Genomic DNA, 20,091 nt, shown 5'->3' on the forward strand with positions numbered 1-20,091 from the left:
CATAAAAGTAGTTGACATTTTTAGCTTGATACATAGCGAGAGAGTGTGCTCTCATGAATGTGAGATTGTTCGTGACTAGATTCATGAGAGACATTTAGTTTTCATGAGCACAAGTTTCAAAAAAATTATTTACGCACAGATTATTTTTGGGACTCACGCTCACGAATGGTATTTACGATTCACCGAGAAAAAAGTTCGAACATGTCTGTCGAATGTCGATTTTCGAAAAGTGCATGTAACAGATGTTTTGCACCTTATCAGTAAAAAGTTATTTATTTGGGGAGCCACAGTGGTGCAATGGTTAGCATGCCCTGCTTCGACCGAACACCAAAAAGTTTTTCAGCGGTGGATTATCCCACCTAAGTAATGCTGGTGACATTTCTGAGGGTTTCAAAGCTTCTCTAAGTGGTTTCACTGCAATGTGGAACGCCGTTCGGACTCGGCTATAAAAAGGAGGTCCCTTGTCATTGAGCTTAACATGGAATCGGGCAGCACTCAGTGATAAGAGAGAAGTTCACCAATGTGGTATCACAATGGGCTGAATAATCTAAGTGAGCCTGATACCTTGGGCTGCCACCTAACCTAACCTATTTGGGGTTTCTTGTTCATTCAGAGGAAATAGTGGTACACATTTTAGCAAGGCCATCATTCACATTGAGGGTCATGAGAGTAAAACCAAATCACTGTGGAAATCACACTACTTCTCAACGAAACACGCCACCAACTTGAAACTTCGTAGAAGTAGTTGTTGTTGATGTAAGTCAACCGGTATGGCAAATGGGCTATATTGGACCATAATTATATATAGGCCCCATATAAGCCGATTCCCAGATTTGGCTTGCGCATCCTCTTGGAGGAGAAAATTTCTTCCGGTATGTTATGTTAATATATGACCCCTAATAACCCTACGAAAATTGGTCCAAAAAATAAAAAGTTTACATGGATCCAACGATTTTGACCTTCCCTTAAGGATTTTATTTTCAGTGTAATTTTATTTTCAGTGTAGATTTGGCTTGTGGAGACTGTCGGAGGAGCCAATTACATCCGATCTTGTTGAAATTTATTATATGGCGTTAGTATAAGGCCTCTACTATCCATACTAAAAGTTGTTGATATCAAACCATAATTATATGTACACTGAAAATATATTTACCTATTATTAAAAATTATGCAACCTAAAGTTTAGGATGCGTAATTTACAATATATTTTTAGTAAAAATTTATTTAAAATAAAATTTATAATCTTTGCATCAAAAATTTTGTTTATTAAATTTAGAACAAAAATTTTGTAAATGTATGTCCCTCCGTTAAAGTCGCATGTCTTTGAACTAAGGAAAATTTTCCTTAAAGTAGAGAGACACAGTTTTGATTTAAAGAATTTGTTCTTCAATTAACTGAAATATTGATACTTTAGATTTAAGATAAACAAGTATATACGGCCGTAAGTTCGGCCAGGCCGAAGCTTATGTACCCTCCACCATGGATTGCGTAGAAACTTCTACTGAAGACTGTCATCCACAATCGAATTACTTGGGGTGCGGTAACAATTGCCGATGGCAAGGTATCTTAAAACTTCCTAACACCGTAATATATACGACATAGTCCATACGTGGTATATATTAAATTAAAAAAGGCCGATTAAATACGTATACAATTAAGTTTAAAGTTTCTATAGAAATAAAATTTTGACAAAATAAAATTTTGACAACATTTTCTATAGAAGTAAAATTTGGAAAAATTTTTCTATAGAAATAAAATTTGGATAAAATTTTCTATAGAAATAAAATTCTGACAAAATTTTCTATAGAAATAAAATTTTGACAAAATTTTCAATAGAAATAAAATTTTGACAAAATGTTCTATAGAAATAAAATTTTGACAAAATTTTCTATAGAATTAAAATTTTAACAAAATTTTCTATAGAAAAAACATTTTGACAATGTTTTCTATAAAAATAAAATTTTTGTAGATTATTTTTGGCTCGAGCGGCAACCATGATTATGAACCGATAAGGACCAATTTTTGTGTGATTGGGGATCGCCTATATATAACTATAGACCGATATGGACCAATTTTGGCATGGTTATTAGCGGCCTTATACTAACACCACGTTGCAAATTTCAACCGGATCGGATAACTTGCTCTTCTAAGAAGCTCCGGAGATCAAATCTGGGGTACGGTTTATATGGGGGCTATATATAATTATGGACCGATATGGACCAATTCTTGTGTGGTTGTTGGAGACCACATTCGAACACCACGTTGCAAATTTCAACCGGATCGGATAAATTTTGCTCCTCCAAGAGGCTCCGGAGGACAAATCTGGGGATCGATTTATATGGGGGCTATATATAATTATGGACCGATATGGACCAATTCTTGCATGGTGGTTAGAGACCATATACTAACACCACGGACCAAATTTCAATCGGATTGGATGAATTTTGCTCCTCTAATAGGCTCCGGAGGTCAAATCTGGGGATCGGCTTATATGGGGGCTATATATAATTATGGACCGATATGGACCAATTTCTGCATGGTTGTTACAGACCATATACTAACACCATGTACCAAATTTCAGCCGGATCGGATGAAATTTGCTTCTCTTAGAGCAATCGCAAGCCAAATTTGGGGGTCCGTTTATATGGGGGCTATACGTAAAAGTGGACCGATATGGACCAATTTTTGCATGGTTGTTAGAGACCATATACTAACACCATGTACCAAATTTCAGCCGGATCGGATGAAATTTGTTTCTCTTAGAGCAATCGCAAGCCAAATTTAGGGGTCCGTTTATATGGGGGCTATACGTAAAAGTGGACCGATATGGCCCATTTGCAATACCGTCCGACCTACGTCAATAACAACTAGTTGTGCCAAGTTTCAAGCCGATAGCTTGTTTCGTTCGGAAGTTAGCGTGATTTCAACAGACGGACGGACGGACGGACATGCTCAGATCGACTCAGAATTTCAACACGACCCAAAATATATATACTTTATGGGGTCTTAGAGCAATGTTTCGATGTGTTACAAACGGAATGACAAAGTTAATATACCCCCATCCTATGGTGGAGGGTATAAAAAGCTTCAAATATAGACTAACCCACATTTTCATAAAGCTCCGTTAGTGTTCCGTTAATTAACAAACTTTTAAACCGTATTATGGACGAAGCTGTTATCTTGCTTTTATATTCCATAGCCCAGTTAGGAACTTAAGTGACCAACAATTTTTCAGTTAAACTTAACCGGAAAGAAGATATTTGCAATTTACTTTCTGTTAATTAGAAGTTAAAGCCTAACGGAGCTACATGAAAATGGCCGTAAGACTTATTTTGAGGATTTAGCATCTTTGATTTAAAGTATATTTTTTTTTTGGAATTAAGAAAACAGTTTTATTTTTGAGGTATCCTTTGTAATTTAGATTTTTCAAATGGCCTTTGTTTGTACGTGAATAGTTTTATTAATAATCCGTGAAAAGAAAATTAAAATTCAATAAATGAGATCTGAATCCTAATTTTAATTTTATTAATCCTAAATTTAAAGCCAGACAGGTGGCTAAAAATTTCTTTATTTTAAAGAAGCCGCATCTTTGGCTTGGAATCAATACCAAAATCCTTAAGGCAAGGTCAAAATCTTTCGATAAAATTAAACTTCTTTTTGAGTGTAGCCTCCATATAAAGCAATCCCCAAATCTTATTTAAACCTTATGGAAAACCAAATTTTATCCGATCCGGTTAAAATTTGGTACGTAATGTCAGTACATCACTTCTACTACTCATGCAAAAATTGGTTCACATCGTTTCATAATTGTATGTAGCCTCCATATAAACCGATCTCCCAATTTTTTTTTTTCTGGAGCCACATGGAAGAACAAATTTTATCCGATCCGATTGGCTCTCTAATTACTGTTCGAATTTGGTGAATATCGGTTCATAATTATTTGTAGACTCCTCCGTCTAGGTATTTAATCTGTCCATATGAACTAACTTACAATATAGACGACAATTAGTCTATATTACATCGGCTATCGTTAACCCAACACAAGTAATTCGATTATGGATGATAGTCTTTAGTAGAACTTCCTACACAATCCGTGGTAAAGGTTAGACCAGGCAGAATCTTATGTAACCTTATCTTATCTTATCAAGCTCAACAGGGGGTCTTCTTTCTCCGCTAATTATTTCAGGCCCGTTCCCTTGGCTGTGATTTCGCTAGATAGTAGATAGGGTCAGTAGGAATCTCGTTAAAGCATATGAAGCCGTAAATGCCTGTTTTAAATTAGTATGCCATATTTTACTCCGAGTGAGACGTTTTGTGCCACTTTTTAGGAATTCACAACGGTTACTACACAATAGCATGTCCAAGATTTTTAACTTTTTAGTTTCAATGGTTAAGTTGTTCAATTCCATTAATATTTATTCCAATTGAAATGGAGTGAAGTTAAAACTTGGCTTAATATCAATATAACGCTCGAGCTCTTACCACATCTATGGAATTGTTATTATTATACTCCTAATTGAAATACTAAAGGATATAATTGAATTATTTTAAATATAACCATGAGCCAACTTCAAAGGCCATCATTTGAATGCTTGGTTACACAGAAAAAAATATCACCAAAATATTTCCAATTAAAAAGTTAATTGAAGTTGAAATTTTTTTTCAATTAATAAATTAATTGATACAATTAACTTTTTAATCATGATAGAAACATTAAGTTAATTAAGTCAATGATTGAAAATTTTAAAATTTTTAATTAAAAAATTAATTGATACAATTAACTTTTTAATCAAATTCGGAAGACTAATTCAGTTAAAAAAAAAGTGCTGATTTTTTTTTTAATTTTTAATTAAAAATGTATTTCAAACAACCATTTGTTAATTCAAATAGAAACTCTAAGCCAATTCAGAAAGTAATTAAAAATAGTTACCTTTTTTAATTAATAAATTAATTGAGTTTTGCAATCAACATCAATTAAAATTTTGATTGAATCAATTAAAAAATTAATTGAAATTTGCTGAAAAAAATCAATTAATTTTTTAATCAAGAATTTTTTCTATGCCCAATTAAAACTGTGATTGATACTATCATTTTCGTGATTGAAGACATTTCAATTAAAAATTTAATTGGATCAATTAATTTGGTGATTGAATCAGAAAAAAAATTTTTTGTGTGTAGCGTTACCATATGCACAGTGGTATTTAGCCTCTTATTATCGGAGAACAGACACCTTTATTAACTATAAATTAGTATTAACTCCAAAGTTAATATTTTTCGTTGTCTTTATCCCATTCGGTGAATGAAATCCAAGCATTTTGTCTTAATTGTATGGCGAACTTAAAAAAAAAATCATTAAGAAAGATAGCACAAGCTAAGAAGCTTATCAAAGGAAATGAAGCTAAATTCTGGAGACCACCTTTGAGGAGGATTAACATATTTTAATTTCCACAAATATGAATTTGTTTAAATTAGTTCATTGGAAATTTAATTAACGGGCTTGTGCTAAGGTACACAAGGTTGATTTTTTTTATAGACACAGGGTCGTAATCTCAGGTGGACTTATTAATGAGTGTTCAGGCGAGTAAAATATAAGGAATCTTCTTCTATGGTCCAAAGTCAGGAAGCTATTAAACACACTCAGAAAAACTGTAGTCAAAATGAATTTCCGTAGTGTGCAATACAATTTTAAACCCATAATTATATTCAAAACTTATCCAAAGTGTTGCAATAGTGGACAATACGGAAATTCAATTTTAAATTTGAAATTTTTTGAGAATATGAATATTTTGTTATCAATATGGCGTTGTGATATGAGTGTTGGCATTTGTCTGTTTATTTATTTATTCTTAAATGGAAATAAAATGAATTTCATTTAAAACTGATCATAAAAATGAACTAAAATCATGAGGTGTGAAAACTCAATAGAAAAATCATCATTTTCCATTCAGTTTAATTTGGCTGATGTATGATAGACATGAGTTATTAGCGAAAATTCAGTGTAACCGAATTTTATGTACCCTACGAGTACATTGTACAGGATAGCTGCCACAAAGTCTTACCAAGCATACACTGGTAAAAAAAAATAAATTTATTTCTGATGATTTGTTGGGCACAAAAATTAGTAATGAGAGATTGACAACAGATGACTTAGTCCGGGATATATGCATCAGGCAATATTGAAACTATATTCGTCCGTCATTCCATAGAGTCGATCGTTATCAGTGGCAGCCCGATATTTCAGGCTCACTTAGACTATTCAGTCCATTGTGATACCATAGTGGTGAGCTTCTCCTTATCACTGAGTGCTGCTCGATTCTATGTTAAGCTCAGGTTTCTACATTAAGACAAGGGACCTCCTTTTTTATAGCCGAGTTCGAACGGCGTTCCACATTGTAGTGAAACCACTTAGAGAAGCTTTGAAACCCTCAGAAATGTCCCCAGCATTACTGAGGTGGGATAATCCACCGCTGAAAAAATTTTTAGTGTTTGGTCGAAACTGGATTTGAACCCACGACCTTGTATATGCAAGGCGGGAATGCTACCCATTGCACCACAGTGGCTCGTTATCAGTATGAGAGGAGTGTACACAACACAGCATTTGTGGGAAGCTTGAGAACAACTGCTCCAAAGGCAAAAAAGGAAAGGTTTTTGTCATCGCCTCGTTACTGGTGATGAAAAGCGGCTGCAAATGGCTAGATCGAGCAAACAAAAAAATATTTTTTGTCGTTAATCACGAAACTAATGGAACCAATTAATTTTTAATTCAATCACAGAATAGTATCAAGTAAAAAATTAATTGAAAGTCAATTAACCCTTTCGACCCTTGTGTTTTGAGACTCACTGTCAGCGTTGTTTTTGTTTTTGTTCATAAAACTGTAACGGTATCGAAAGATACAAGTGTTTTCTTCAAGTTGAATGAAAAATCAGCTAATTTGGTGGTCAATTAGCAAAAAAATTTTCATTAATACACACGTACCTCAAGAAAAAAATATTTGCGAATTTAAAAAGAGGTTTTTATACATGTGACTTTTTTCAAAAATTACAACTAAAATGTTGAAAGTTTTTATTAAATCTATTGTAGTACATGTCAAATAAAATATTTCTGGAAGTCAAATCTTAGAATTGCAAAAAAACAACAGATGGGAAATTTTTAAAATTGAAAAGTTGCCTGTGGGCAACTTTGGGCAATTGTGGTAGTAAAATTACATATTTTTGAACATAAGACCTGGAGAAAAAAGGTTTGAAAAACAATGATTTTGAAAAAATTTTGAACTTCAATTGGGATGTCCCAGTGACGAGAAATGCGGCGATGATGTGGAAAACATATCTGCAGTGCAGTGGGGAATTTGGAAGGAATCGTAAAAAGGGAGGAAGCCAATTCTTGGCAACATACTAGTGGATTAGCACGAATATTGACGCTTTATAATACTTTGGTTTTTTACACCGCCAGTTAAATTGACATGGGTTAAAAACAAAAAAAACAAAACATTTTCGTGAGTCACGCGTGATTCACGCGAAGCCGTGAATGAAATTTAAACGAAATCTCGTGAATGAAATTTAAACGAAACCTCGTGAATGTGCGTGAACGGGATTAAAGAAAAATGTGTGGCGCGTGAGCGTGAGTAAAAACCAAATTGTGTTCGTGATTGTGAGTGAGTAAACTTTCTCCGAAATCACGCTCCCGATAAAAATTTACTTTTACGATCCAACCCACGCTCACGATCCAACTCACGCTCAAGATAAAATTCACGTTAACAATAAAATTCATATTCACGATAAAATTCGCACTCACGGTAAAACAGACACAAAAAGTCACAATCACGAACATATTCACGTTCACGATTAAATTCAAGCTCACCGATTTTAATCACCTTTACATATTTAATCACGCTTAAGATTTCAATAGCGTGAGTCACGAGAAATTTCGTTAATTACCAGAATTTTATTGAGCCACGAAAATTATCGTGTTCCGAAAATATTCGTGACTTACTAGATTTGTCGTGAATTACGAAAATTGTCGTGAATCGTGCGAAAGCGTGAGACATAAACATTGTTCATGTGTGAGCGTGTGCGAGTATGACTTTTCATTTCGTGACCGTGAATTCCTACCTACATGGCATGCGTGAGTACAAATATTTCTTCGTGAATGTGTTTGAGCGTGATTGAAATTCCACTCACGCGCGCATCTAAGTATATATTTACTGTAAAATAACAAAAAACTTAACAAAAATCCAATAAAACGTAATACATCTATCATTACAAAACAAAATAGTTTGTAGTCACAATTGCCCAAAGATGCCCACAGACAACATTCTCTACCGCCTAAACCAATGGGCGTGGCGACCCGAAATTTTGGCTAGACGCTTCTTAAATGACTTCAACATGATTAAAGGTAAAAAAAAAATTTTAGCGATACCTATAAAAATTCGGGGTCGAAAGGGTTAAACAAATAATTTTTGTTTCAGTTAAAAAATTTGTTGAATCAATAAAATTTTTAATTGTATATTTTTGAAAACTCAGTTAAGACTTTTATTAGATACATTTTAGTGAATTTTTTTCTGTGATGGGCAAAATTTGGAGAAAATTTAAACAAAAAAAAAATAACTATCAAACAAAACATTTTATTTCGCAAAATTTTATTTCTATAGACAATTTCATCAATATTTTATTTCTATAGAAAATTTTGTCAATTTCTTTTATATAGAATTTTTTTTTTTCAAAATTTTATTTCTACAGAAAATTGTGTCAACATTATATTTCTATAGAACGTTTTGTCAAAATTTTATTTGTATAGAAAATTTTGTAAATTTGTTTTCTATAGAAAATCTTTGTGAAAATTTTATTTCTATAGAAAATATTTTCAAATTTTTATTTCTATAGAAAATTTTGTCAAAATTGTATTTATATAAAAATTTTTGTCAAAATTTTATCGCTATAGAAAATTTTGTAAAAATTTTATTTCTATAGAAAATATTGTCAACATTTTATTTCTATTGAAAATTTTATTTCTTTAATAATTTTTGTCAAAATTTTATTTCGTTAGAAATTTTTGTCAAAATTTTATTTCAATAGAAAATGTTGTCAAAATTTGTAATTCTATAGAACATTTTGTCAACATTTTATTTATATAGAAAATTTTGTCAAAATTGTATTTATATAACAATTTTTGTCAAAATTTTATTTCTATAGAAAATTTTCTCAAAATTTTATTTCTGTGGAAAATATTGTGGACATTTTATTTCCATTGAAAATTTTATTTCGTTAGAAAATTTTGTCAAAATTTTATTTCAATCGAAAATTTTGTCAAAATTTGTGGTTCTATTTTCTATATTCTATATATAATTAAATTTTGACAAATTTTTTTTGAATTTCCATATGCACAGTGGTATTTAGCCTCCTATTATCAGAGAACAGACACCTTTATTAACTATAAATTTGTATTAAATCCAAAGTTAATATTTTTCGTTGTCTTTATCCCATTCTGTGAATGAAATCCAAGCGTTTTGTCTTAATTGTCAACATTTTATTTCTATTGAAAATTTTATTTCTTTAGTAATTTTTGTCAAAATTTTACTTCGTTAGAAATTTTTGTCAAAATTTTATTTCAATAGAAAATTTTGTCATAATTTGTAATTCTATAGAACATTTTGTCAACATTTTATTTATATAGAAAATTTTGTAAAATTGTATTTATATAACAATTTTTGTCAACATTTTATTTCTATAGAAAATGTTCTCAAAATTTTATTTCTATGGAAAATATTGTGGACATTTTATTTCTATTGGAAATTTTAGTTCGTTAGAAAATTTTGTCAAAATTTTATTTCAATAGAAAATTTTGTCAAAATTTGTGGTTCTATATTCTATATATAATTAAATTTTGACAAAATTTTATTTATATAAAAATTTTGTCAAAATTTTATTTCTATAGAAAATTTTATTTTGATAGAAAATATTGTAAACATTTGATTTCTACAGATTTTTTTCCAAAATTTTATTTCTATAGAAAATTTTCTCAAAATTTTATTTCTATGGAAAATATTGTCGACATTTTATTTATAAAAAAATTTTGTCAAAATTTTATTTATATAAACATTTTTGTCAAAATTTTATTTCTATAGAAAATTTTGTTAAAATTTGGTTTCTATAGAAAATTTTATTTCTATAGAATATTTTGTCAAAATTTTATTTCTATAGAAAATTTTGTCAAAATTTTATTTCTATAGAATATTTTGTCAAAGTTTTATTTCTAAATAAAAAATTGTCAAAATTTTATTTCTATAGAATATTTTGTCAAAATTTTATTTCTAAAGAAAAATTTGTCAAAATTTTATTTCTATAGAAAACTTTGTCATAATTTTATTTCTATAGAATATTTTGTCAAAATTTTATTTCTAAAGAAAAATTTGTCAAAATTTTATTTCTATACAAAAATTTTGTCAAATTTTTATTTCTATGGAAAATATTGTCGACATTTTATTTCTATTGAAAATTTGATTTCTTTAGTAAATTTTGTCAAAATTATATTTCAAAATAAAATTTTGTCAAAATGTGTAGTTATATTTTCTATATTCTATATAAATAAAATTTTGTCAAAATTTTATTTATATAAAAAATTTTGTCAAAATTTTATTTATATAAAAATTTTGTCAAAATTTTATTTCTATAGAAAATTTTATTTTGATAGAAAATATTGTCAACATTTTATTTCTACAGATTTTTTTCTCCAAAATTTTATTTCTATAGAAAATTTTCTCAAAATTTTATTTCTATGGAAAATATTGTCGACTTTTATTTTATAAAAATGTTGTCAGAATTTTATTTCTATAGAAAATTTTGTCAAAATTTGGTTTCTATAGAAAATATTGTCAACATTTTATTTCTATAGAATTTTTTCCAAAATTTTATTTCTGTAGAAAATTTTGCCAAATTTTATTTCTATGGAAATATTGTCGACATTTTATTTCTATAGAAAATTTTGTCAAAATTTTATTTCTATAGAAAATTTTGTTAAAATTTTATTTCTTTTAAAAAATTTTGTCAAAATTGGTAGTTCTACAGAAAATTTTGTAATATTTTATTTCTATGGAAAATTTTGTCAAAATTTTATTTCTATAGAAAATTTTGTCAAAATGTTATTCCTATAGAAAATTTTGTCAAAATTTTATTTCTGTAGAAAATTTTGTCAAAACTTTTTTTCGATAGAAAATTTTGTCAAAATTTTATTTTGTTAGAAAATTTTGTCAAAATTTTATTTGGTTACAAAATTTTGTCAACATTTTATTTGATTAAAAAATGTTGTCAACATTTTATTTTGTATAGACAATTTGTGAGGTAGATCTTAGTTGGAGAGGAATATTTGGCAATTTACCATCTTAGTAGTTTATTAATTTAGATTTACTTATATTAATTCTAAATTAATTTTTTAATTGATTCAATTTACAGAAATTGGTTGTTTATATCAAATTCAGTAAATTGTTTAACTGTAGCAATTACAATTTTAATTGATTTTGTGAAAAATATCAATCAACTGTATTGTTGATGTAATTAAATATTTACTTGATATTTTTAGTAAATTTGAAATAAAAAGTTAATTTAATGCAGACCAAGATGTTGACACGGTCGCCTACATTTTGTTTATCTTTGGGATGTGTCCACTTATGCGAAGATTATTTTAATATAATAGTATATCAAACGCTTCCTGAAAATTGTCAACTTGTGAATGATACCCGTTTTTCAGGATGTCTAGATTTGAGAATTTTCAATCTTCACTTCAGCGCGTTACAAATCGAATGATTAAGGTATCATACTCCCCCTTCTACACCAAAGTGGATAAAAGCTGTATAGGTTTTTCCAAGAATTTAATAATTGATTCATACCGGATAAATGATGGCATAGGAATTTCAACAATTTTGACCAAACAGACATAGTTCTACGTCACTAAAATAAAGTAAATGTGAATTTACTCATGACCAATGATTTAAGGCAATTGGCTGTATTTATTTTGACACTCGTCCATGTCTATGTTCTTTAAATGGTCAATGATGATTCAGCGACTTGTGCCAGGGGATTGTGAAATTTCACTTATTTCTTAATCACTTCCGATGGTTGTTTTGTTTTAGTTTTTATTGTGGATATTTTCTTTAGCAGTTTACTTTTTTTTTTGATAAAGAAACAAAGTTAAAAAAATTCGCACTGATATTTTTGCTGGTAACATTTGGCTCAAATGCCGCTGGTGACTCATATTTTTGAGATAGCCTCAAAGAGAGATAGAAATCTCTGATGAGAAAAAAACCCCACATAGCACATTCAGTTTTCTCTTACAGACTGAGGCAAAATCATTACGGTTCCTTGGGAACTGCAAGCACACACAGGCCAAATTCTAAAACTAATGTTCAGCTTGCCAATCATCACTGTCGATCATAATCATCAGTATGCGCATGCGTACCTGTGGCAGAAATATGAATAAAATTTTGGTGTTCTTCTCATTGTTTTTGGCGAGGGAAAATTAAAATCCAGTCCTACATTTGCCACAACAGAAGCTTTTGAAATGGTTTTGTTAAGCTCACCGTTTTCAGTGTAGTTTTTGTTTTTGGAAATAAGGTCGCTATGGCTTTGATGCTGGTGCTGCCGCTGATGATGTGGTTAATGTGTGGCTACTGCAGCTCTTTGACGGTGGTGGCGGCAACGGCGTTAATGTTCCATCCATTCCAACTCCATTGTTCTAAAAAGTCATAAAAGCAAATGCTAACTTGATCTATGTCTACGTTTATGTGAAGGAATCTCTACCTTTAACCACCACTAGCGAGTCATAAAAGGGAACAGAACATGTCATCAAATGTTTTCTGGACGAATAGTCACAATGGTTGGTTGGGACGGAAGGGCGGACGGACGGACGCACAGGGGCCACAAGAAATAGATTTTTGAAACAACACCGGCTACCACAGAAACAATGGAATACAATATATAGCGCGAGCCAAATCATAATATTGTATCTCTAAGCAAGTTCTAGTCATCATCTATGTGGGAAAGAAAAAGTTTTTGAAAGCTGCACGATTTTATGGTGATTTCAATAATAGAGTGGGTAATAATAAAGGCGATAGATATACGAAAACGTCAAATTTTCGGCTTCAGTTATTGTATATGAGATGACAGCATAAAAAATTTAAATCGCATTCCTTTCAATTCAAAGTGGAATTTTCCAAATTTTTGTTAAAAGTCAACAAGAAGAGTCAATAGTGACTCCTCTTGGTGACTCTTAATAAATCAGTTGATTTAACTTGATTGGAAAATAATCAAAGATCGATTCTGTAGGTTTAAAAAGTTAATCTGACCTTTTTGAAAAACAATGGAATTCGAACCTTCCCCTTCTCGAGTAGACAAAACAATAAACTTAGGAGTTTGCCCAACTCTTTGAGAGTTCCAATACTGTCTACATTAGCGTAGCTTGACCCTTAGCAGTTTCTCACCAAGACAAATGCGTACCTATTATTATAAAAATCGTCACCCCATCACCCATATCATCTATCACTGTCTCAATTTTGTGGGGTGTGGGTTTTTAAAAGAAAGTTCTTCATTCCTGACTTTGTACTTATACCATCCACTTGTCGGTAGGAAATACCCAGGATTTACATCTCTCTGTGAATGTTATTCATCAGGCTGACTGATATATAATGCAACAATAATAGAAAAAAAGTACGTCCCAAAATCGTGAACGGACGGTAACAAAATTAAACGGAAACGTTCACGAAAAATCAAAACGAAATGTTCGTTTTTTTTTTGGCCGTGAAAAGTCTTAAAATATTCGTTAGTCGTTCTTATGCAACTTCGCTTATAGAAAATTTTGCCAAAATTTTACTTCAATACAAAATTTGTCGAAATTTTACTTCCATAGAAAAATTTGCCAAAATTTTATTTCTATAGAAAATTTAATAAAATTTTACTAACATCTTATTTTCATAGAAAAATTTTCCAAAATTTTATTTCTGTAGAAAATATGACAACATTTTACTTCAATGGAAAATGTTGCCAACATTTTATTTCTATAGAAAATTTGACAAAATTTTACTTCTATAAAAAATGTTGCTAACATTTTATTTCTATAGAAAATATTGCTAATTTTTTTTTCTATAGAAAATTTTTGGAGAGGAATATTTTGCAAAATCTACCAACAAATCCCATTTATTTTGTCAAAATTTTACTTCCATAGAAAATTTTACCAAAATTTTATTTCTATAGAAAATTTGACAAAATTTTACTTCAATAGAAAATTTTGCCAACAATTTATTTCTATAGAAAATTCGACAAAATTTTACTCCTATAAAAAATTTTGCTAACATTTTATTTCTATAGAAAATTTTGCCAATATTTAATTTCAGTTGAAAATATTGTTAAAATTTTTTTCTTTAGACAATTTTGTCAATATTTCATTTCTATAGAAAATTTTTGGAGAGGAATATTTTGCAAAATCTAGCAACACATCCCATTTATTTTGTCAAAATTTTACTTCCATAGAAAATTTTGCCAAAATTTTATTTCTATAGAAAATTTTGCCAAAATTTTATTTCTATAGAAAATTTGACAAAATTTTACTTCAATAGAAAATTTTGCCAAAATTTTATTTCTATAGAAAATTTGACAAAATTTTACTCGTATAAAAAATTTTGCTAACATTTTATTTTAATAGAAAATTTTGCCAATATTTAATTTCAGTTGAAAATATTGCTAAAATTTTTTTCTTTTGAAAATTTTGTCAAAATGTCATTTCTATAGAAAAATTTTAGAGAGGAATATTTTGCAAAATCTTCCAACACATCCCATTTATTTTGCCAAAATTTATTTCTATAGAAAATTTGACAAAATTTTACTTCAATAGAAAATTTTGCCAAAATTTTATTTCTATAGAAAATTTTACAAAATTTTATATCTATAGAAAATTTGACAAAATTTTGCTCCTATAAAAAATTTTGCTAACATTTTATTTCTATAGAAAATGTTGCCAATATTTAATTTCAGTTGAAAATATTGCTAAAATTTTTTTCTTTAGACAATTTTGTCAAAATTTCATTTCTATAGAAAATTTTTGGAGAGGAATATTTTGAAAAGCTACCAAAACTTCCCATTTATTTTTCCAAAATTTTACTTCCATAGAAAATTTTGCCAATATTTTACTTCCATAGAAAATTTTGCCAAAGTTTTATTTCTATAGAAAATTTGACAAAATTTTACTCCTATAAACAATTTTGCTAACATTTTATTTCTATAGAAAATTTTGCCTACATTTTTTTTTCTGTTGAAAATATTGCTAATTTTTTTTTCTATAAAAAATTTTGTCGAAATTTCATTTCTGTAGAAAATTTTTGGAGAGGAATATTTTGCAAAATCTACCAACACATCGCATTTATTTCGCCAAAATTTTTTCGAAATTTAATTTCTATAGAAATTTATTGGAGAGGAATATTTTGCAAAATATACCAAAACATCGCATTTATTTTGACCTCAGGGAATGGCTTCTCATCGAAGAAAATCGATTTCGGTATGTAGCCACTTTCGTGCATGGGGAGGGGGGGGGGGGGGGGAAGGGGGGCAAAGTTATACTCCCATTTACGTAAAATTTCGCATAAATAGCAGAATTATTATTCTAAATATACATGTCAAAGTTAGTCAAAATCGGTTCAGATTATATATAGCTCCCATATATACGTACACCAGACTTGGGGAAATATGTTATGGTAGACTGTTACACATTTTAGACCAATTTTCAATGGAAGTTCCCTCCAATTAACTGGATAGCGTTAGCCGATTTAAATTTTAATTCTAGAGATTTTGTAGAAGTAAAAAAATTGTCTCCTTTATATAGCTTCCAGCAAATGTGAAGTAGTTGATATGGTAACACAAATTTTGACCTACATAGTGGTGAAGGGTATAGTATAGTCGGCCCCGCCCGACTTTAGACTTTACTTACTTGTTTTCGTTTACTTTTTGGAAGCGATCTAAAATTGCAAGTATCATAGTAACGAACACCCAGAAATCACACTATCTTACTTGAATACATCACGAATAAGTTTATTTCTGTATGCAATAGATCCAAATGTTTTTGTAAACTTGTAATCAATAAAATTAATTGTCACTGGAATAAATCGGTCAGCTGCAAAACGAGAGTAATCTGAAGTTGACATATCAGCTACACTGCCTTATATAATAACCAATGTTGCTAGGCTTCGGCAATATAGGCCTCCTTCCAATATCGCTGGTTTCCGCAATATTGTTCAAAACCCGGTCTCAATTGCATAGCTCCCTATTTTTAATTATTTAATCCTTAAAAACGACCTGCTCCAATAAACATTTGGATCATTTTGGATTGGTACAGTAACATTTTGCCTTGCTTTGTTATTATAACTAAAAGCATGTTTAAACATGAAATTATTATCAAAGAGCACATTTGGGCCAGGCGCTATCAGTGATGATAAAGTTGGTCACTAAAATTTCCTCTTATGATTTTTGAAATTCGTAAAACCAGAGGCGTCGTAGTCATCAACTGACTACAGATAAAGATATTTCTCTGGGAAGGCTGTTTAAAAAAAATTAAAACAAAAAATTGCAAAGGCATTGGACAGTATTGAAATAATCATAAAAATTGGTTGAATTTTGTGCTCTGCAATTTTTCTCACACTCTGTGCCCTCAATGAAACTCTAGAACTGTTTAAAACCTTTAATTTAATAAAAATTATTATTAAATTCTTGCTCCTTTAGTTTTACCATGCAAACAGCCCAAAACAAAAAAAAAAAAAATTGCCATGGCTGATGTGGTGGTATTGGCTACAGCTATGCTGTTGAAGTTGGATGTCTGTCCGTCTGTCTGTCGGGATGTTGCTAGTGTTTGATGAAATTGCTGGTGTTGCTGTGCAGCCACCACCTTGGCGGCTTTTTTGTTTAAGATCCGTTGTAGAAATCTCCAAAAAATGAGTTTAGCTGCCGTTTTGGTATGTCTTAAGGCAGAATATCTTCTAAATGCCCATATTACGTGCTCTTCTAACCCCATATTCAGATGCAAACATTCGCAGATACTGATCTGAAATAATTTCGCTTACACTAAACTACATTAAGCTGTTAAATATTTGCAGGGATTACAAGAGCAATATGTTGTGACACATTTTTTTGGCTTGTATATAATATTTTTGTGGGCAAGTGTGTCTGCTTGGATAAAAACAAAGCATTTTACATTATCAGTTCCTCGGATGTAATACTGCTTCAGTATTTCGGATTAAAAAAGAAATACATTAACAAATAAGCCTTTTTTTCTTGATTTTTATAATTTTTACTTCTACCTTTGAAGAAAGTATGCCGAAGCATTAAAATTTTTTGATCTTAGAATAAATATTTTTAATTTAATTTTAAAATTCCACCATGTTAGAAAATATGGCAAAACTACGTCCAAACAAGTATATACAGCAGTAAGTACGACCGGGCCGAATCTTAAATACACACCACCATGAATTAAATATAATAGCTTCCTTTGAAAATTTCAGGGGGGTTTGATGACAGATATTTCCCCAAGCAGATCAGTTCAACAAGTACGCATCCCGAAGATAAATGTAAAGATTTTACCTATGAAGACTACATCAGATTCTGGATTTATAAGAACCATTTTTTGTTTGAGTTTTAGAGGAATCTTAAACATCTCTTGTAAATGTGCAAGAAAATGATGAAATAATGCCTTGATTTGAAATCTAAAATCTGTAGAAAAGTAAAATCTGGAAATTTTGCATTCAGTTTTAAGCCATTTTCATGATCAGTGCACCTTCTGTACCCTCAACATCTGAAATTGGTCTATATTGAGGCCTTACCAAATGGACCGACAAAAACTGAATCATATATTTTCAATTTGTGACAAATCGGATAAAAACTACTATTTCTAAAAACTTTAGGAGTTAAATCGGGAAATCGGTCTAATGGGGCCTATATCAAAACATGGACCGGTACTCACCATTTTCGGTACACCTCTTTACGGTCTTAGAATACCTCCAGATATCCAATTTCAGGCAAATTGGATAAAAACTACGGATTTTAGAAGTCAAAAAAAATCGGGATATCGGTCTATCGGTCTATATGGGGGCTATATCAAAACATGGTCCGATAATCACCATTTTCGGCACACATCTTTATGGTCCTAGAATACCTCTAGATTTCCAATTTCAGGCAAATTGGATAAGCACAAGAGACCTTTTTGGGTTTATATCCCTAGAAAAAAAAAATTGTCTCCAAAAAATAGTGAAAATGTTTGTTTTTTTGGATTCGGAAGTGGTGCAAAATTGGCGCAGAAGCGATGAATTTAACATGGGCTTGTCACAGGACGGATGCCCACCATTCTAACAGGCGTTGCAGGGAATTTGCATCACTTCTTAAGGTGTGATGCGAATTCATTGTTTTTGATGTGAATTAAGAAATTTTGTGATATTTTGACAAATAAATATTTTTATTTTTTTATGATTTTTAATGCATTCATAGTCTTGTTATGAACGTTTGATATAAAACATTTTCAAAAATTCGCAATTTTTCTAGAATGGCAAAATTTAAATAATTTTTATTATCTTATTAACTTTTAATATATTTCTAACCTATTTGAAACAAAAAATTTTAAATTTTCTATTAAAAATATGAAAAAAGCAAGTTTAAAAAAAATTGACTCAAATGAACTTCCTATGCAGTTAAAACAAAAAACTTCTTTGGGAAGACATTTTTGGAAGTGCTTTTAAAGTTGTGCCTTTAGAAGAACTTCAAAATTTTTTGCTGGGTCTAGGATCACTAAAATTAAAATTGGGATACAGATCTCATTTATCGAATTTGCATTCTCTTTTCGCGGTATATCAATAAATCTATTCACATACAAATAAATGCCAGTTTAAAAACTAAAATTATAACAGATATTTCAAAGTAAAAAATATATATAATCCCAAAATAAAAACTTTAAACCAAAGATGATATATGCTCAAAATAAGTCTTAACCTATATTTGAAACGTTTTTATCTTAAATATGAATATTTCATAGATTCAATATTTCATAGAATTTAAGTACGATTAATTAAAATTTCATAATTTTAAAGAAATTTTACCTTAATATTGTGTAAACTGCGCATCCTAAAAGTTAAGTTGCGTAATCTTTAATATCACGTACATATTTTTTTCAGTGTACCATGCCAAAAATCATCTATATCTTCCATAATTATATATAGCCCCCATAATCAAACCCCCCCCCATCATTTGACCACCGGAACGGGATGAAATTTCGTTCGTCATGTGCATATATTCTCTAACCACCATGCAAAAATTGATCCATGGTGGTCCAAAATGATATATAGCCCCGTATATAACCCAACCTTAGATTTGACTTCCGGAGCCTCTCGGAGGGCATGTTTCATCCGAAGTGGTTAAAATTTAGTACGTGATGTTAATATGCTCCCCCTAACCAACATATAAAAATTGGTCCATATCGGTACAATATTATATATAGCCTCCATACAAACCAATCCGAAGATTTGAACCAAGGAGCCTCTTGAAGATGTACATTTCATCCGATCCGATTGCAATTTGGTATTGTATGGTCTTTAGCAACCATGCAAAAATTAGTTTATATCGGTCCATAATTATATAGCCGCCATAAATACCGATCCCCATAAATGACTTCCAGGGCCTCTTTGTAAGGCCAAAATTCGTTTGATCTGGTTGAAATTTGGTATTTGCTCCAATCCTCATGAACTTGGTCCAATCCTCATGAACAAATTTCATCTGATACGGTTGAAATTTGGTCCTCCATTTACCAAGCGAAAAATTTCAACAACCCGAGTAATTCGATTGTAGATGAGAGCTTTAATAGCACTTATGCAATCATTGGTGAAGGGTACATAAGATTTGGTCTGACCGAACTTTCGGTATTTGCTTGTTATTAAATTGATTTATTATTAAGGTAAGAGCATAATCACCCATAGAGCAGCTATATAAAAATTGGCATTGTTCTGAAATCGAAAAAATCTACTAAAAATTTGTTTAAAAATTGATCATGGTAAGAACAACAAATATAAGGTCACATGCATC

Source organism: Haematobia irritans, chromosome 2 (assembly GCF_050003625.1).
Source record: "Haematobia irritans isolate KBUSLIRL chromosome 2, ASM5000362v1, whole genome shotgun sequence".
NCBI classification, from domain to species: domain Eukaryota; kingdom Metazoa; phylum Arthropoda; class Insecta; order Diptera; family Muscidae; genus Haematobia; species Haematobia irritans.